A 6,528-nucleotide genomic window follows, 5' to 3' on the forward strand; every position below is an offset into this window, starting at 1 on the left:
ATGCAAAGTTGTGCTGAAGTCATTTCCTGAGAGTAATTATCTTGCACACTCTGATCCTGATTGTACTGACATGGTGAAAAATGAATATGATGGACACTGAGAGTCTCATTAAGAGTTTGGCAGTCCCACAGCGGGACCGCCAAACTCACAGAGAGGATGCCATCGCCATGGCAATGACTCCCCCTGAGCGTACTAAAATGTTTCCTCAGGGCTGACAGGCGGGAATATTGTAATAGGCGGTTCCCAACAGGGCTACGATATTGGCCTCGGAGCCGAGGCAAATATCATATCACTCCAGCACCCTTGGACTGCGCATTGTCAGCAAAGCAGACAGCGCGCATTCCTACAGTGGTGGGCAGGTGGGACCCTGCACTGCCCATGCCATGGGCAGAGCGGGCCCCCTTGTGGCTCCTGGCTCCGGATTTCAGGCAGCCTTTCCATGGTGGGATCTCCACTATGGAAAGGCTGACGGAAAGCAGAGTTGTAATCAGACAGGCTGCGCTGAGTTCAGCACAGCCCTGGCAGGTTACAACTGAGACTGCAGTCGGACCATCGCTATCCATGTTACCAGTGGGGACGGCGGTCCCCTGGTGGGTCCGCCCCCAGGGATGTAATGTAACAGTCTGACTGCCATAGTTGCAGCGGTCCAACCATCACCACGAGGCTAGTGGTCCTTGGATTGCCTGCCTCATAATCAGGCCCTTACTAACCTAATCGTAGTGTTAATTTAAAAACCTCTGTCTCTATGAGGTGGTTCAGTTCTACACATACAGAAATAATAATGAATAAAGCATTGAGATTGGCTGGTTTGCTGTATCTGGTGTAATGGCTATTTAGTGAGACACAACAAAGCAAGTCTCATCAACGACTGTAAGCTGAGTCGCGACAGCACAGATAAAAGTGAATTCTTTTACTTGGTTCTTCTTCAATTCTTTATAGCATGTAGCACTGAAGAATAACTATTAGGTCAATATGACTGCTATGAAGATGCTTTTGATGCAATTAATGAGCACATTCAGGGGGTGATTCTGACCGCGGCGGACGGCGGTCGCCGCCCGCCAAGCGGTTCCTGCCGAAAGACCGCTCCGCGGTCAAAAGACCGCGGCGGTCATTCTGGCTTTGCCACTGGGCCGGCGGGTGACCACCGAAAGTCCGCCCGCCAGCCCAGCGGGAAACACCCTTCCCACGAGGACGCCGGCTCAGAATGGAGCCGGCGGAGTGGGAAGGTGCGACGGGTGCAGTTGCACCCGTCGCGAATTTCAGTGTCTGCAAAGCAGACACTGAAACTCTCCGTGGGGCCCTCTTACAGGGGCCCCTGCAGTGCCCATGCCATTGGCATGGGCACTGCAGGGGCCCCCAGGGGCCCCGCGGCACCCCCTACCGCCATCCTGTTGGAACCGGATGGCGGTAGGGGGTGTCATTCTCAAGGGCAGCGGGAAGTGGAGGATTCTCAAGGGCAGCGGGAAGTCGGCGGTACACCGCCGACTTTCCGTTTCTGGCCGCGGCTGAACCGCCGCGGTCAGAATGCCCAGCGGTGCACCGCCAGCCTGTTGGCGGTGCTACCGCCGACCTCCGCCATGGCGGTAATTACCGCCAGGGTCAGAATGACCCCCTCAATGTCCTGTGTTTCCAATGAATCTACAAATATTGAGTGCTGAAATTCAACAAGAGGAAACCATAGCAGCTGAGGTTTCACAAGGCAGCCAGAGTTCAGGTACTCCTAGTCAATAACCTCTTGGTCAGCCTATTAATGAAAATGAGGCAGTTGCAGCCATAAGTGAGGTGGAAAAGCTGTGGCTCAAGTGGCTATTGAGACCATTAACTTAGAAAAATTGCTATCTCAAGTAAATGAGTAGCAGCTACAGGTTTTCCAAATAGTAAAGTAAACAGTTGACCATGGAATTCTATGTAAGCATTCAAAATGTGCATTCACCATGTTTAGGCCTAGGCACAGAGAAAAATGTATTGAAAAACATTCTCTCTGTGTATGTCCATAAAAAGACAGACTGAATTCTACTTCGAACAGAACCTACTTGATTAGCCACATACAACATAATAGGGATTGCATTGCATTGTCTTTTAATGTTGCCAGTGGATTATGACAACAAGCTCGAGTACCATAGGTTTTCTGTTGATGCCTGTCATTAAGTGTAATGATTTCTAAAGAAACTGACAATTTTAATTATTGATGGAGTTAGCATGGTCTTAGAATTAAAGCTAGGCTGTATTCATTTGAGAAAGCAAGCCTTCTCACAACTGACTATGCCATTCTTTTTGGTGATAAACATGCTATCGTTTTTGATGATCTTCTACAGTTGACACCTTTAAAGGGTCAACCAGTCTTTAACAAACTGTTCAATGAATAGGCCAGAAACTCTTTAGACAGGATTGGAAATGTTCACATATAGTTACATTTCCAATGCACAGAATTAACTGAAAGCACAAGATTGACTGCAGATGTTGAGTATGGTAATATATTGAAAGACATAGGAAAAGGAATAGTGACTAAAACGGGTAATCATACTTTAACTACTCTTTTCCCACAGAAGAAGCCAACTGCAGATGTATTGGAGGAGCTTCTTAAAATATTCAAGCAGATTGTGGCTTCATGCCAACATTGGACGACTGAGGACAGTTTAGTGCAGAAGTGATTCAGTTAGAAAGGCAGAAGATTATTGAGCAGGCCTGTATAAATTAAATAGAGCATTTGAGGCTTAAACTTTCCACTATGTTAATCCGTGGTAAAGAAGCTTGAGTAGCTTGAAAAAAACAGTTTAATGTGGTTTATAGACTGGGAAATGTGGTAGAGTTCATCGCATATTCCAAAAGATGTAACTTTGAGTATGTTTTGATACGTTTTGATCATACATAAGCACTAAAACAAATGGGTAAGTACAGTGTAAGATTCTTGTTAGTGAAATACCTCTATGTGCCTAGGAAACAGTTTCTTCTGTGTTTGGCCTATGTTGTCAACATTCAATCAATCAATCAATCAATCAATAAATTCAGCTTTATTTCTCTTTAAAAAAAACATAAAAGCACATAAAAGCAACACATAAATGCATGTGAAAATACATTATATGGCTTCTACTGTACAAGAGACACAAATATATATGATATTTACTAGTGCGAAAATTCATAGGATTTACATAAAATATGTTCCTTGGCTACATTAAGTTAGTCCAAAAATACATCCCCAATGTAAACAAGCATTTGCAATGCAACGGGTCTCGCATTTCTCCGAGTTGGAGCTATTAGCATTTGTAAACTCCCAACCGGACTTTTCTTGCCACATTAAATGGAAAAAAGAGCGCGATTGCGCTGCTACAGTTCACTCGTAGTGAAACCTATCAGAAAAAGTGCAATTATCTACGTAACCCGCAAAAGTGCAATTAACTATGTTACAGGGTCGATGTCATGCAAGTCGCTCGATTTCTGCCAAGCGAGATCGCGCTGCGAAAAAAGATAAAAAGTAGTCTACAAACTGGATGGAAAACAGCGAGCCTCATATGTTTTCAGTACTTGGTCGCTGCGCTCGAGGAGGGCTAACCACTGGAAAGGCATGACGTATGCATGCCTTCCACTAATGAAAGCAAGCAGATTCTAAAAGGCAAGCCCACGAGCCAATGAAAGACTCTGACGTGACATAGACAGGGCTCCAAGCCCTTTTCTAACTACTACAGCATACTGCAAGCAATACGCATGCGCAAGTGCATGCTAGCGCAGGCTCAACCCTAAAAACTGCTCAGACTGAGAGGTGGGGGCCCCAACTAACAGGGGTGGGAAGGGGTGCTTGGTCAGACTGAGAAGGAAAGAGCACTGCAGAGAGTAATTCTCAGACCTGGAAGGCGTAATAAACCTAGACTAGCAAGAAATGAGTGCATTGAGCTAGCTCTCCATGCAAAGAGGTAAAACAGATGTGTGAGCAAGCAGCATGTTTGTGCAACAGACATCCAACTGTGTGTCCACAAGAAAGCATGTGCTTTACAGGAGTAAGCATGTGGAAAAGGCAGCGTGAATGGAAGCCAGTGGGAGCTGCCGGCAGTGGGTGGCTTTTAAGGAAACAACGTGAGCAATGAGCAGCGTCGGCTCATAGGCACTGTGTGGAAGTGATAATATGGAACATAAAACGTTTTTTAAACAACTTTCATTGCAAAGAAGATGAGAAGCCCCCTAATTGTTTGAATGTGTAAGATCGCATAGGCGACTAATCCAGTTATTCCTAATGAATTTATATACTTTTGGCAAATGTTCACCTTTTAAATGACAATAATTAAATTTCAATGCTCTCCTATTTGTTGTTGATACGGAATTTAAGACAAGATGATTAAAATGGAACAGAATCATGTTTTTTCACGTGGGAAGGAGGGGTAAAAGTAAAGTCTGCTGATACACCAAATGTACCAAGCTTATGGGCTACATCTTCTGTCCTACTAACTAACCTACTACTAACCGCAGAGGGTAGAGTACCCATGGAAATATATATTTGTAGCTTGTGCCATCACAAATATATGCTTTGAAGAGTGCACAAACTAGTCTCATCCTTCCCCCAAATCTCTCAAAAGTTGCCATCCTTTTTCACCCCTTTCCCTTCTCCCCCAAAGCACATGCCTTGCTTGCAGGCAGCATAAAATAGACAGCAACCACAAGCACAGCAGGAGGTAGCCTGAGTTAGTGCCACATTTGGCGACCCACTGATCTACTTTAACTTTCTACGGAAACGTGTGGGGCTAAAAGCTTATTTTGTATGGACATAACCAAAAACATACTGGGGGTCATTAAGACCATGGCGGCCGGCGGTAAGCTGGCGGTAACACCGCCAACAGGCTGGCGGTGTTCCGCCAGCTATTATGACTGTGGCGCAATAGCCACGGCCATACCGCCGGCCCCTCCACTATACCCCCAGGCTTCTGCCTGGCGGTCATAATCTGCCCTGGGGATTATGAGTCCCCGACCGCCAGCCTGTCCGTGGCGGTAAACACCGCCATGGAAAGGCTGGCGGTAAGGGGACTTAGGGTGCCCCTGGGGGCCCCTGCACTGCCCATGCACTTGGCATGGGCAGTGCAGGGGCCCCCAGGCATAGCCCCATTGCGCATTTCACTGCCCGAATTTCGGGCAGTGAAATGTGTGACGGGTGCTACTGCACCTGCTGCACATCAGCATTGCCGCCGGCTCTATTAAGAGCCGGCAGCAATGTTGATGTGACTTTTCCGCTGGTCCTGCGGATGGTCACAATGTTACCGTCCGCTGGCCCAGTGGAAAAGTCATAATAGGGAGCCAGGAATACCGCCGGCAATGGCGGTATTCTGGCTCCCGCAGCCTCGGCAGACTTTTTCCAAGACCGCTGAGGTTGTAATGACCCCCATTGTGTTTTAGTGCAAACTGATCAGTGTCTTATAAGGAAACAAAACAATGTGTCCTAGTGTAATATGAGGGGTTCTCATGTAAAACGCTCCAATATTTTTGCGTTGAGTAAGCGCTATAATAAAACCTAAAAATTTTTTTTTTTCAAAACATTGAGTTAGATGTATTACACTCTAAAACAGCTAAAAGTTACAGACAGGCGCCAAGAAGCCCCACACAAATGTCAAGTAATAACTTCTACTGAGCAAATATAAGGGTAAAATGAAACACACTGCCTGTGATAGCTAAATGAAACCTTTTTTTTTGTTGCTAAAAGTTAGTTAACTTACGCTGCAAACTGCTTTATGCTTTGAGTGACCATTCACTACAGGTTACCCTTATTCCCTGGGGCGGACTTCAACCAAATGCACGTTTTTTAAACACTGACTCGAAAAGCTCTTTTTCAGCATAATACGTAAATTACTTTAAAAGCAGATGCACGCTGCCTTGCAACTTCCAAAAAAGCACTGAAATAAAGGGGCATATTTATACTCCGTTTGCGCCGGAATTGCATCGTTTTTTTTTACGCAATTCCGACGCAAAACTAACTCCATATTTATACTTTGGCGTTAGACGCGTCTAGCGCCAAAGTCCATGGAGTTTGCGTCATTTTTTAGCGTGGACACCTACTTTGCGTTAATTATATGCAAGGTAGGCGTTCCCGTCTAAAAAAGTGACTCCGCGGCATGTGCGCCGTATTTACACTCCCGGGCAAAATTCACGCCCGGGAGTGGGCGGGTCAAAAAAAATGACATACGGCCGCTTTTGCGCCGTTTTTTAGCGCCTGCAAAAGGCAGGCGTTAAGGGACCTGTGGGCTCGAAAGGAGGTGCCCTCCAATGCCCCCAGGGACATCCCCTGTCACCCTTGCCCACCCCAGGAGGACACCCAAGGCTGGAGGGACCCATCCCAGGGACAATAAGGTAAGTTCTGGTAAGTATTATTTTTTTTTTTTATGTGGCATAGGGGGGCCTGATTTGTGCCCCCCTACATGCCACTATGCCCAATGACCATGCCCAGGGGACAGAAGTCCCCTGGGCATGGCCATTGGGCAAGGGGGCATGACTCCTGTCTTTGCTAAGACAGGAGTCATTTCTATGGGGGTTGGGAGTGGAAAAAAATGGCGC

This window comes from Pleurodeles waltl, chromosome 9, assembly GCF_031143425.1.
Source record: "Pleurodeles waltl isolate 20211129_DDA chromosome 9, aPleWal1.hap1.20221129, whole genome shotgun sequence".
Lineage (NCBI taxonomy): Eukaryota > Metazoa > Chordata > Amphibia > Caudata > Salamandridae > Pleurodeles > Pleurodeles waltl.